Source organism: Oreochromis niloticus, linkage group LG3 (assembly GCF_001858045.2).
Source record: "Oreochromis niloticus isolate F11D_XX linkage group LG3, O_niloticus_UMD_NMBU, whole genome shotgun sequence".
NCBI classification, from domain to species: domain Eukaryota; kingdom Metazoa; phylum Chordata; class Actinopteri; order Cichliformes; family Cichlidae; genus Oreochromis; species Oreochromis niloticus.
The window spans coordinates 73136673-73150290 of record NC_031967.2 but is presented as its reverse complement, the minus strand read 5'-3'; the positions used below and the strand labels follow the sequence as shown (position 1 = coordinate 73150290).

Below are 13618 nucleotides of genomic sequence, written 5' to 3'. Positions count from 1 at the left end.
TTTATCCAGGGGATGCTACACCCTGTATATATGGACTTCCATAGATCCACAAAGACGGAGTCCCGATCAGTCTCAATGGTAGCAGTATAAACTCAGCCACCTACAACATTTCAAGCACCTCATTACCATCCTAGCTCCCTTAGGATGGTAATGAGGTTTTAAAAAAAAACATTTCGAAACTCATTTTGTTAATGTGGAATTCTAAAATTATTTTACAAATGGAGAATTTATTCTACAATTCATCGTCTAAGCATCTAACAGTTGTGTATTTTGATGTGTGTGGCTATTGTGGTTCTCCATATGGTGGTACAAATAAAGGACATAGAGGAAGTGGCACACATCACAAGGGGGTACATGTTGAAGGTGCTAACATCACACAGTGTGGTTGGCTAGGTTAACTCACAAGCAGAATTTAGCTGTGCCTGACTACAATAGAGACTTTCTTCTTTAGACGTTTCTGAAACAAGAAGGTGTAGTAAACAGATTTGTTTCAGAAAAAGAGGAAAGTAATTAAAACGACATACATAAGCACAGAATGTTTTAACACATACACACACATGCAATGAAGCTCATGAATACCAGATGGTATTTTAAGCCTGTGTTTCTGATTTTATCACCTTGTTCGGTTCACTTAGTGAGATGAGAAACGATATATGAACTAGTGGACTAATATTATATTAGGAAAGATGATTGAATGATAGCAGGGGTGAACAGAATGCAGCAGAGGGTTTAAATGAGTGAGACTAAAAGATTCTTAGTTTCTTGTTCCTGATGATCAGATAAACGATGAGTTTAAAATCCAGTTAAGGAACGAAGAAGGCCAAAGATTTTAAGTTTTTAGGAATAATTGTTGATTTACAGCTTAAATTGGACAAGAATAGAATAGAATAGAATAGAATAGAATAGAATAGAATAGAATAGAATAGCCTTTATTGTCATTGTACAGGGTACAACGAAATTGGAGTGTCACTCCCTTGGTGCAAAATGCAATAATAAATATAAATGTAAAATATAAAAGGTACAATAAAACAATCGTAAGTAGTCAAACAATAGTAAGTACGATATATACAGGATAGCAGCAATAATATAATGACAGTATGAATAGCAGCATAATATAATGACAGTGACAGTATGGTATAGCTAAGTAGGTTCAATTGTTTTTGTGCTTATTTACTACGGTGATAGCTCTGGGAAAGAAGCTATCCCTGAATCTGTTTGTCCTGGTTTTATGTGACCTGTATGTTCGGCCTGACGGTAATAGTTCAAACACTTGGTTGCTGGGGTGAGAATGGTCCTTGATGACATTGCCAGCTCTGCTGAGGTACCGAGAGTTTGCAATGACCTCCAGGCTGGGCAGAGAGCAGCCAGTGATCTTCTGGGCTGTGTTGATGACCCTCTGCAGTACTTTCCTGTCTGCAGCTGAGCACCCTGCATACCATGTTGTTATACCGTACATTAGGATGCTCTCTATGGTGGCTCTGTAGAATGTCACCAGCAGCCTCTCCTCCAGGTTGTTCCTCCTGAGCACTCTCAGAAAGTGGAGACGCTGCTGGGCCTTTTTTTTTTTTTTTTTTACCACCGCCGTAGTATTTGCAGTCCAGGAGAGATCATCAGAGATCTGCACGCCCAGAAACCTCATGCAGTGCACCCTCTCCACACAGTTCCCGTGAATGTAAAGTGGGGCCGGGTCTGCTCTGCCCTTCCTGAAGTCCAAGATAAGTTCTTTAGTTTTCGTGGTGTTTAGTTGGAGGTTATTAACTGAACACCACTCAGTCACTCTGTTGACCTCATCTCTGTAGTCCGACTTATCCCCCCTTGAGATGAGTCCAACCACTGTGGTGTCATCCGCGAACTTTATGATGGTGTTTGAGAGATGGGTAGGGGAGCAGTCGGATGTGTAGAGTGTAAACAGGAGGGGACTCAGAACACATCCTTGTGGAGACCCGGTGCTGAGTGTGATGGTGCTGGACAGGTGGGGGCCGAGTCTGACAGACTGTGGTCTATTTGTCAGGAAGTCCTTGATCCAGAGGCAGATGGGGGTGGAGAGTCCAAGGTGAGACAGTTTCTGGACCAGGATCTCCGGAATGATATGATTGAATGCTGAGCTGATGTCCAGGAAGAGCATTCTCACATTGCTTCCTCGGTGCTCCAGGTGACTCAGCGCAGTGTGGAGCGCTATGGTGATAGCGTCCTCGGTGGATTGATTTGTCCTGTAGGCAAATTAGTGGGGGTCCAAAGTGGGAGGCAGACCAGCCCTGATGTGCTGACAGACCAGTCATGTAATCTTCTTTCATGTAAGCATGTAAAGAAGATTGCTAAGACGGTCGAGGCTAATCTGAATCGTTTTGAGTTAATTCAGCACTATATACCTGCTTGAGCAGCTCAGTTATTTATGCATTTGTCACGTTCCTGGGTCTTTGGACCCAGGGTTTTGAGTTCTAGTTTATTTTTGATGTTTATGGTTTATGTTTAAGTTCTTTAGGTCAGCGAAGTTCATTTGGTTATTAGATTTCCCTTTTATTTTCTTCCCCTGTATTTAAGTTTCTCTCACCCTTTGTGTTTCATGCTGAGTGTCTTATATTACCAAGTTTGTATTGTCATGTCTGAATCTCATGTTTCCTGTTTTATTTTGAAGGTCTGTGTCCTGTGTCAAATCTGTTCGATGGCATCATTTAGGGCTGCACAATTAAACGCTAGAAAATCGCGATCTCAATTCATACTTATGTGCGATCTCATTTCCAAATGACAATGATGTAAGGAGAAAAAAAAAAAAGATGACGATTATACCGCATTTTGATCCGGGACATAATCTCCATGAAAACAAGCGCTCACTCTTCATGCTCAACAAATGACAAGGGCGGAGCCTTATACCACGTGATACAGAAGCCAGCTGGCAGGGAAAAAACAATGGAGAGCACGTGAGAGAAACTGCTGGAGGGGAGAAAACACAATGAGTGCAGAGGAAAAGCTCGCTGATGGCGGTGAGAATGACAACCCCACTGTAACATTAATTCCAAGAAAAGGTTCTCATTCCTCTGTGTGGAAGTTTTTTGGTTAAAAGAAGATGATGAGAGTCAAAAAAATATAATTTGCAAGCTGTGTTTTGCCATAGTAGCATCACCGCAAAGCTAACACTACGGATTTGTATTACCACCTTAAACGTCACCATAAAGTGCAATATGACGAAGCTGTAAAGGTCAAGAAAGTGACAGGAGAAAATCCATCCCGGTCAACCACCCAAGCATCAATAACGGGAACCTTATACAGTGCTTCCCCATACCTGTCAAACTCCCCCAGGCACAAATAAATTACGGAGGCTATCACTGTTAGAGTGAATTGTTAAATGTTTGTCATTTTTATGCTTACCATCCATTTCTACATTGTTTAACTGTGGGATGAAAGCAATTCCACAGTCCCCCTCCCCAGATTCTTGAGTTTTTGGGTGAGGGGCTGTAGGTTTGATTACAGACACATCTTATCTGGAAGGTCTGTTTGATGTAAGCTACCTGCTCAGCAGGAGGTCTCTCTTTCACACACACACACACACACACACACACACACATACATACACACACTGCCTCATCTTTGTAACCAAGGGGGGTTAAGAGGGGAGGTACATGTTGTAAACTATTGTGTGAACTGTAACAGTTTGTCAATAAATAGCTGCGAGGGAAGCTGCTCTTTGAAGGACTTTTGGCTGGAGACAGGTTAGGAGCGTGAGCTCCAAGAGCTGGTTCTTGACCAAAGGCCTCCCTTGTGCAAGTAAAATCGATCGATCGCTGTTGCCTTGTTTTTCTTTCATGGGAATAAGTCCTGGATACAGCGGGGTCTGAGTTTAGACCCAACATTTATTTGGTCCTTCGAGAGCCGGAACCTAACACATCGCATCCACCGCGAGGAGAGGGAGAGGACGCCTCGCAACGTCTGGGATGATTGACGGAAAGCCCTAGTGCCTTGTTTGTCACTAGGCCGGACAGTTTGCGCCTGAACTCCCCACGGGATGGATGGCGATTGACGGGATACAGAGACTCTTCCCATGAACGAAAACAACACGAACAGTGAGTAGAAAAGGCCTTATGCGTCACTGAGACTGCGCGGGCAGATGCGGGTCCAGGGGGGCTCTGGTTGCACGGGTTTCACGCGAATCTAAAACAATAGAGAGCGGCTACGTGACCGTGCGGTTTCTCGCAGGTACGGGAGTGCGCCAGCCGTGCGGGAAGGTCGCAGGCTACCAAAGAAACGGCTCCGTAGGTGCGCGGTTTCACGCGAGCACGGGAGTGCGTTGGACTGTGCGTTTACCACGCAGGTCCATGAGAGCTGTGCGTGCAGACGCAAGCGATAAGCCTATGTTGTGTGTGTGCGGGCCAGACGTGGTCTGCATGAGTGTGGCTGATTGTTGTCTTGTAATGGAGACTAAACATTGTAAGTCTGCCTTGAAAGAGAATGAAATAACTGCAAAGTTTTTATTGGGCAGCACGTGGTGTGTGGTTTGTTGATGAATGAAGTGAAATTGTGCTCTAAGCAGAAGCAAGTGTAAGTGTGTCTGATGTCACGGTGTGTGTGAAAAGGTATCCAGCTGGGGCAGACGTGATTCTACAAGTCACCTGCCCAGCAGACAAAGAAATAACATACTTGTGTGGTTAATGATAGCACGAAGAGTGTAGATGTTTCTCAGCCTGAAACAGCTGTAATGCTACTTTCTGTTTTGGAGAGAAGGATAGTTTAAAAACAACAGAGAGAGAGAGAGAGATGTGTGTTGTTTTGAGCAGTGATGAGAATAATGAAAATGTGATGAGAGAGGAACACAAAAACATACAGAAAATGCATTAACTATACTAACCCTACATGCATATACACAATAAATGATACTCATGAAGACCAGACAGCATCTTAAGCATGAGATTCTGTTTGTCATCTTGTCCAAGTCACTAGTAAGATGAAAGTGATACATAGACTAGGGGACTGAATATTATAGGAGGACAGATGACTGCATCATAGAGGAAAACTGAATGCTGATGAGGGGTCTTACATGAGTGAGCTGATTGTGAGTTTCTGGTGTGCACTGTAAAAACGATAACTAGTAATTGTTGATTTGAGTAAAGTTTTCAAATTAAACTGACTTAGAAATAAAACTTTCCATTTACAACCTAAAATAGCTTGTCTGCCCAACAAATTTCTTCCATTGTTGTCCTAACTAAGATTTTCTAGCGAGCATAACAAAGATTATCAACTTTTGAGTAGATTTTTTGAGTTGAGCTGGGAACCAGTGGGAAACCCCGTAGGTGACTGGCACATGTGGTCTGAATAAGTTTGAACTAGACCAAACGAGCCTGAGGAGACTGTGTGATAGTGGTTTGTCAATGTGTTCTGGACTGAAAACCTGCTAAGAAAATTTGAACGTGGCCAAAGTTGGATGAAAATTAAAAATTTTCGACCATTACGGATTTTACCTGGTCTGAAGTTGGAGTGTATTATTTGACCATTTTTTGGACAGGTGCGGGAGCTGCCGGCCATTTGCACTAGCAGGTAAGCTAACGACATCTGTTATTAGGATTTTCTACAAGCGCTAGGCTGCATCCTCCTGAGGACCCAGGAGGGTGGAACGAGTAAAGCACTGAAAAAAAAGCCAAACAATAACATATTTAAGTCATCTAAGGGACTTATATATCATGTTTAAGCTAGCAAAGGACCGCACGGGGGGTTGAAAATGATATGTCAGGAGTTCGCTGTTCTCGCTGCTCTAGCGAGCCTTGAATCCCCAGCTAGCTATCGAAGCTGGTGGTAGCAGACGTCTCCGAAAACGTAGAAGCATTTTTGCAAAAATGTGTTGTCTTAATAAACTGAGCAGATATTTGAAGTTTCCACAGCTACATTCTCACCTGAAAATATCTTAAAAGTTTACTTTGTGACCCAGAAAGAGTAATAAGAGTAATATTAAAACTAAGTGGCTGCCGCCATTGTTTGAAACAAGAATCGGCTGGGCCGCGCGATGAATTCTGGCATAGGGTGGGCCACGAAGGATACACCTGACCCATCCTTCAAAGCTGTGGAAAGTATTGTATTGTTTTAAGAGCCTTTTTGTTGGTGCAGTATTGATTTTATGTACAATTCCATGGGTAGACGCGATCTGTACGGTCCGACTTTGCACATGCGCAGTAAGGATCGGGGAGTCCAATCCGTAACTTTTTTCTCTTTTTTTTCCTACATTATATTGAAATGTTTCATTATTGCAAACATTTTCTCTCAGGCGGAGAGAGGAGGTCGTGGAGTGTCAGCCTATGGTATCTGAGGTCCAGGAGAGATGACCTGCGCGGTTTTCCTCTGAGGAGGTAAGACTGTCCTAATTTATTTATAATTTAATTATTATTCAAATTGTCCATTATTTATACTTATATTGAAGTAGTACGGTATTTGCTGGGGTAATGCATTGGCCAACTTTATTATCTTGTGCTACCACTCCAGTCAAGGCCCTTGCCAGTGTTATATTGAAATCCTTACCCTGAACATTTCTGCCAGTAGAAGAAAAGAGTCCCCCTGCTAAATCGAAATTGTGAAACAGAAAGGCAATCTCATAATTTTAACTTAGCATGTATTTTTTATTTTTTTTTGTGCTAGAAATAGGACTTCTATAGACTGAGATGGTTAGGGAAAGAATACTAAGGCAGGTCACAGAATGTGATTGGTCACAGATTTTAGTGCAACTTAATGTGTACACAACATAATGTGTATTTTCATCTTGATACTGGGTTTTGTGGGGGGTGTTTCTATTCCTGTGCAAAAGACGTATTCATGAAAGAGTTTTGAAGTAGGTTTTGCTGTTGATAACACAATCAGGCATATAACATGGTGCAGACCGTCCAAGACAGCTACCCAGGAATTTTCTGTGCTGAATAAATGACAATATTTTGGTGAATGTATTGTTTAGATATCTGAAAAATTTCATCGGATCACAAGCAAAGACCTCCTGGGGACCTTCAATGCATCCCTTCACAAATTTGTGCCTGGCCTGCTGAAACTGTACCGGTCTAAGAAGGGAGTTCTTTGTGAGGAGATGGAAGACCTCCTGGATAAACTTGATGAACAGGTGAGTGAAGTGCTCCTTTATCTAACATTTTTAGAAGAGAGTATACTTTTCTCTTAACAGAAACTGAAAAAGATGTTGGCTTCAAACAAAACACATCAGTGGACATGTCAGTAAAAATGAATGTCATCAGTCATTGCTTTGTTCTTATTTGGCAGTATTTTATTTAATTTGTAAAAAGAAAGTAAAATTGTTAACATGGTGTTGTTGTTGTTGGGTGTTTTTTTTTTTTGTAAGTTTTGCTTGTTGCTGGGTCTGACCTGTGCTTTACTTTCATTACTATGAGATTGTTTTTGCATTGTGTATAGTACACCATATTACTTCACTAATTGAAATTCTTGTTTTCCACTGAACACTCTTTAGACATCCAACACTGTGTCCAATGGGCACTGAGAGGCCTGCCCTTTTTCCTCAAGGGAAGATGCAACAGAGGTTTTCCTGAAGTGCTTAGTAAGTACAAAAAAGTGATGCAAGTAAAACTAATTGCTATGAGATGTTTTTAAAGGATGAGTTAATCCAAAATGGAAATGCTCAGTCCTCAGTGCAGTCCAGATAATTTTATAGTGGGAATTGCAGTTGTCATAACTCTCACCCCTTTTTTTCTGCTGAGCAGCACCTGGGCATTGTTGGTGGTTGTTCCATAGCAGAAAATATTTTTGTACACTCACAAGGTGGCATTAATTAAAGGAAAATAAGCTTTTTCTTCTTAAAACCTCCATGAGTCAAACGACCAGCATGGTATAGAGGTTAAAGTTAAAATCTTTAGAAATTTGTTTTGTCTTTACTTTTTCTTAGCTTTCAATAATTCATATTTTACTTTTCTTCAGGACACTGACATTTTGGAACCAGTGTTGAACGGTGCATCAGTTGCCATCCTCACCATCCTACAAGATGACGATGCCGATACGTCTGTGCGAGAACATGCAGTTGTGTTGGAAGGGGACATCGTGCTACAGAACATTGCAGACCTCTCTACTGCCCTGGCATACCTCTTTGGCCTTCTGTATGCCCTCAACATTGATTATCCAAAGCAGATGAGTTTTACCTTTGAAGCAATTCAGGCCATCTTATTTTGAACTGGTCGGACAATATGAAGGCGAAGTGGATAAATCATTATTCAAAATGTAAATTTTAGTCAGATGAATCTGTATTGTTGAGAATATATGGTGAAAATTTGTCTTGTAGTATTGTAAAAAACTTGTTACAGTGTTAGTTTCTTCTTCATTGATGGTAACATTTCTAATAACTTTTAACTTCCATAGTTCATCATAGTAAGCCTGTGTAAAATGTCAATGTCTGGGTACATAGGCAATCGTTTGTGGCACTACCCTATTTAATGTGCAATAGTTATGTTCAGCTTTTACAAGACATTCAGGGTGTGTGTGGGTGAATTATTAAGTTGCTGGACACTTTTCTTTTTTCGGTTCTGGACTCTGGAATTTTAACGTCTCTGCTGGGGTGCTCAAAGCACCCAAAAGAAACTGGCAACACGTTTTTGTTTGTTTGTTATTTCTTTTCTTTTCTTTCTTTCTTTTTGTTTTTTTAACAGAAATTCACCCTACTACCCATGACATTCTGAAATGTACTGAAAAGACTGTTGAACAAAATAAATAAGCTTTTAGATAACATTGAATTGTGCTTTGTTTTATTCTGTATCATTTATTAAGTGTTTTTTCAAGTATAATAACAGCATACATTTTCCTTTGTTTATATAGGTAAATTTTCAACTCACTGGAGTAAGAATTGTACGATTACTCAACAAGAATATCTGTGTTTGGTGAAGGCAGAAATACATGGCATTGAAACCAGAATTTCTTCGTTAGACTTCCAGGATTATCCTAATTAGGTGAACAAGAAGATCCAAGTTGGCAGAACTTGTAAATCTTAGTTAAGTCAACAAGAGTTGGCAAAAGTTGAGAAAACTCAAATCTCTTGCATCATGTTGCCTTGAAATTTTACGTTTTCTCAACATTTTCTTTTTTACAGTGTGTGAAGAAGTTTTACCATGGCACACATTTGGTTACATGAGAAGAAACTTATTATGTGATGAGACAACAGGGTTATGCTGTATGTTGTGTGTGGCTGATTGGATGAATGTTTGAGATTGATCTGTTGATTTTTCTTTTGTTATTAAGTTGAGCCTGCCAAATGGGTTGTTACGATTTATCCCCCTGGCATGAAAAACACGTGTCATGACTTGAACAAGGCCTTTCTGTCCTTTGCTTTCCTTTATTTTCTTTCCTTTCTTTTTATTTTGCTACTTTCATGGTGCACTGAAAGTTTCGTTTGATGGTCTCTGTTTGAGCAGAGATGCACGAATAGAACAGAAGCGTTATACGACTCGTCGTCGAGAAAACTGTTGCAAAAGTGAGATTCTCCAAAAATTAAAATGGGCTTGGGAGAAAGCCACTTATTTGGGACAATCAGAAAACAAGTCCCTGCCAAAAAGGATTCAGCGACGTAATCCAATTCTAAAGTTTTTCTTTTTCTTTTGAAATGACGTCATTGCTGGCAGTAGAAACTTATTGCGTCACGAGAGGTTCTACTGTCAGCAAATAAAAAATGAGTGAAAACACTGACTGACAAAAGCTGACAAGACTGACTGACTTAACACCATTGTGTGAAGTTAACCCCCACCTGACAAAGGTGTGGCTGTATCTCTGTGTGTGTCTCTATTGCAGGAGCAGAAGGAGACCACAGGAGGAAACTTGGGTCACATGACTATGTGAACTCTGCAAATTTAACCTTTTAGTTTAAAATTTTCTGTGTCTGTGAATTTACCATGGGTGTGTTATTAACTACTTTGTGTTGCTCACAGAGATTACTGTGAGAAAGAGAGTATGCAAATGCGCAGCGCTAACATTTACCATTCTTTTTACAGCAGATGGTTAATCATGTCATTCGATCATGTGATTTATAGCAGGACACATCTTAATGATGTTTTTCTATCACAGGATTACTGAGATTTTGTGTGAAGAAAACTGTGGTTACACGCTGTGTGTTGGTGATTAAATTACACTGTGTTGTGGAGAAAATGTTGAAAATTACAGGGAAGATGTGAATACAGTGTGGGATATATTGTGTTTGAAAGCTTTATGACCTTTTTACAGCATCTCTGGAATCTGGCTGGCCGACGCCTGACCACCAGGATGATTCTTTAAGAGTGCTTGTAAAGGATTCAGCACAGACAGGCAAGTGACAAGTGAACAAATGTGCAGTGATTACAGAATAGTTGAATATGGGGCTCATTAGCTGGCCACTATTGAGCTCACAGTGATAAAAATGAGTGGAGTGACAAACTTAAGGAAAGTCACAGATTAAATTGTGGAATAAATTGGGATGACTCATGATTTGGGACAAATTATGATAAAAAGTGATTTGATGACTGGAGAAAACCTGCACATGATATTTGTCTTTTATGCTGAATACTTTATTACTCTTATGATCTATAGTTGGTTGAAAATGTGAAGTTTGATTTAAAGACTTTGTCTTCTAGGATACAGGCTCTGGGTGGAGCTGAGAGTTAGACAAGCTAAACATTTAATTGCTGACAAATGTTTTTATACAGGGTTACAGGTTGGAGTGAAGCTGCTCCAAGGGACAAACCCTGGAGATTGTTTTAGGGAGACTGTGCAACATTCTTGTACATGTCTCATAGGCAGAGGTGGGTCGAGTATCCAAAAAATGTACTCAAGTAAGAGTATCATTACTTTAAAATATTATTACTCAAGTAAAAGTAAAAAGTAGTCGTCAAAAAAGTTACTCGAGTAAGAGTAAAAAAGTACTTGGTGAAAAGGCTACTCAAGTACTGAGTAAATTGCGAGTAACTGTTTGAAATGTCCGATTTATTTCATAAATAAATGCTATCAGACAATCAAAAATAAATAAATATACAAATGTTAGTATTTTCAAAAGGAATATATGTAAAAAGATCCACAAAAAAAAGGCACAACAATTCTAATTTCAAGATTTCAGTTTTTCACAATGTAAAGCTTTTTCAAGCAAAACCCACAGTAAATATATTCACATTTACAGCAGCCTCAGAGTAAACATTAGAACGAGGCAGCTTCAACATAACAGACTACAGCTGATGCGCCAGAATGTCTTATTAGGGGTGGGTTTTTTTAAATACAAGGAGGGATTAAGTAAATGAGAAACAAATGACACAGAGATGCAACAGGTATAATCAGGAAAAGTTTATTCCCAAGGCGGACAGCAGGAATGAAAAAACAAAACAAAACATCTGTGCTAAAATTCCACAAGAATAGACATTCTAACAAAACTTATTTTGTATACTAAAATACCCTGAAATATAGACAGTGGATTAACACAATGTAATATGTAAAAATGTAAAAACTACACTCACAAATAAACACTGAAATCAGAGTAAAACTAATTATAAAAGACAAATACAAATTCCCACTATGTGGATGTACATATGTGTATGGCTCACTTTACCATAAATTGTTTCTTCAGTCAGTGAAATGGTGCTTCAGCTTGAGATGTAGGCTCTCAAGGTTCTTGCTGTGAAGCTGTGACCGTTTAGCAGTGAACAGGAGTCCTGCGTGACTAAAAAGTCTTTAATCGACAGCTTCTTGATCTGAGGAAAGCCATGCAATACATCCACACCTCCAGTGAATGGACATGAAAGGTATCTCTCCAGCTCCTCTGCTACTGGCTTTCCTGACCCCATGGATCCATCGTCTTCGTCGAATAGGCCGCTGTTTGTGCTGGCCTCACCCAGCTCTGGGTCTAGGTGATGTCTGATGAAGTGGAGACCTGTGGAAAGATGTAAGGTTTTCAAAAGAATTAGGTCTGGTCATTATAGTGCTGTATACACCGCCAAACTGCAGATGTTTGTTTGGAGGAAGCCTCCAAAAGATGGCCATACACTGTGCAATTTTTGGCCCATTTTGAGCGGATTTTTCAGTCGCGCAACTGTTTTGGGGATCGGCCATGTTTTTCCTTAATCGTGTGTGCATCGTGTAGTATACATGGGGTAACGATAAGCAGTTAACACCTCACGACCAGCTCCCAATCATCAATTGTATGGTCGCATGATAATCAAACCAGTTTGAAATCCTGTCGCCTCTCACACTGCGCAGCACAAACACAGAAATGAAAGAAAAGGTGGAGCGGCACGGCAGCGCAGCGTGTGATCTGGACACAAGAGATGGAGGCACAACTTGGAGGATGAGGCTCATCCGAGTACGTAAGCGTAGAGCTGCCACCCAGGCAAAAGAAAAATAGAGCTATATCACGTTATAACACAAACAGTTTATTGTTCTAACAACATACCTTTCACGTTTGAACAATATAATATTTATATTGTACGAATGTGATAATTATGTATATTGCAATAACGTGATATTATATTGTTCAAACATGAAAGGTATATTGCACAAACATTAAAAGTATATTGTTAGAACAATAAACCTTTCACGTTATAATGTAACATAGCTCTATTTTTCTTTTGCCCCGGTGGCAGCTCTACGCTTCCGTATCCGAGGCTTTTCGATGTGGCCTCACAAAATTATCACGACTACAACAACCATGAAGAGTTGGATGGACATTGCTGCTCAATCACAGCTGCCTGGTCAATGTTTTTCATTAGTAATTTAGCAGAGTTGATGGTGTGTGTGTGTGTGTCTGTGTGAGTGAAAGACAGAGAGGGAGAGCGAGGGACAGAGTTTGTATAAGCTTCATGTTATGGACGCACAGTTTGAGCCCTCAGGTCGCATCAGAGCATCAGGCCGTATAGTGTGAGACCTGCATCGTGACCTATGAACTTCTAACCTCTGTGATTTTATTGTGCAGTTTGAGCAGGAGCGGAATAACGTGACTGAAAAAAACTCGCACAGTGTTTGCCCAGCTTAATGCAGACTGTTTAAACTAAACAAACTGCTGTTTCACATAATAAACCCTGTCAGCCGCAGTATTGCCTTCTGTTTAACAGTTAAAGCAGTAGAGACGAGCTGTTTGCATGTTCGTGGAACTCCAGCGTCATTAACCAGGCTAGCTGTTAGCTTACAGCTCACGCTAGCTAACCAGCGAGCAGTTAAAAGACAGCTGAAGCTGCACAAAACACCCACAAACTTATCTCACTACAACGTAGCACCGAAAATATGACTCGCAGCTCGAGCTCGACACAGCTGCTGTAACATAAGACTGACGTCCAGCTAGCCACAGCTAAAAAGATATTTAGAGAAAACTTACCGTTTCATCAGGTAACACGAGCTGATTTGTTTCACGCTGAAAAGTTGGTTTGTTTTGGCTCTCATTGAAGACACCGACACTGCAGACACAGCTGTTCTTTTGTGCTGCTTTTAAGCTAAACGTTCTTTGTATGTGAGGCCAAAGGTGTTCATCCTCTTCAGCTCTAGCGTAGACTCTACCATCATGTTTCTTCTTTCCGTGTGTCCGCTACTTTGAAACGCTTGGGCCGCTCCGCCCGCCACGGTTTCAAACTGGTCATGTGACTGTATGGCCACGTCTCACTGGTAAAAAAGTTACCGGAAACGCCACTGACGGCACGTT

The 13618-nt window shown here is 40.6% G+C and overlaps 2 long non-coding RNA genes across 3 annotated transcripts; one reads left to right on the top strand and one right to left on the bottom strand.

Annotated features, from left to right (window-relative positions):
- The first annotated feature begins 5885 nt into the window (after positions 1-5885).
- On the top strand, positions 5886-8176 carry LOC112846529 (uncharacterized). 2 transcript variants are annotated; one of them, XR_003219543.1, is made up of 4 exons: positions 5886-6329; positions 6926-7084; positions 7445-7531; positions 7909-8176. It is a non-coding gene; the product is annotated as an uncharacterized LOC112846529 (long non-coding RNA). The 2 variants fall into 2 exon arrangements; XR_003219542.1 differs by lacking the exon at positions 5886-6329 and having other exon boundaries at positions 6865-7084.
- Positions 8177-11262: 3086 nt separating this feature from the next.
- LOC112846531 (uncharacterized) lies at positions 11263-13550 on the bottom strand. The gene is made up of 2 exons (XR_003219546.1): positions 13298-13550; positions 11263-11860 (listed from the first exon to the last, which is right to left on the bottom strand). It is a non-coding gene; the product is annotated as an uncharacterized LOC112846531 (long non-coding RNA).
- Between the last annotated feature and the right edge of the window lie 68 nt (positions 13551-13618).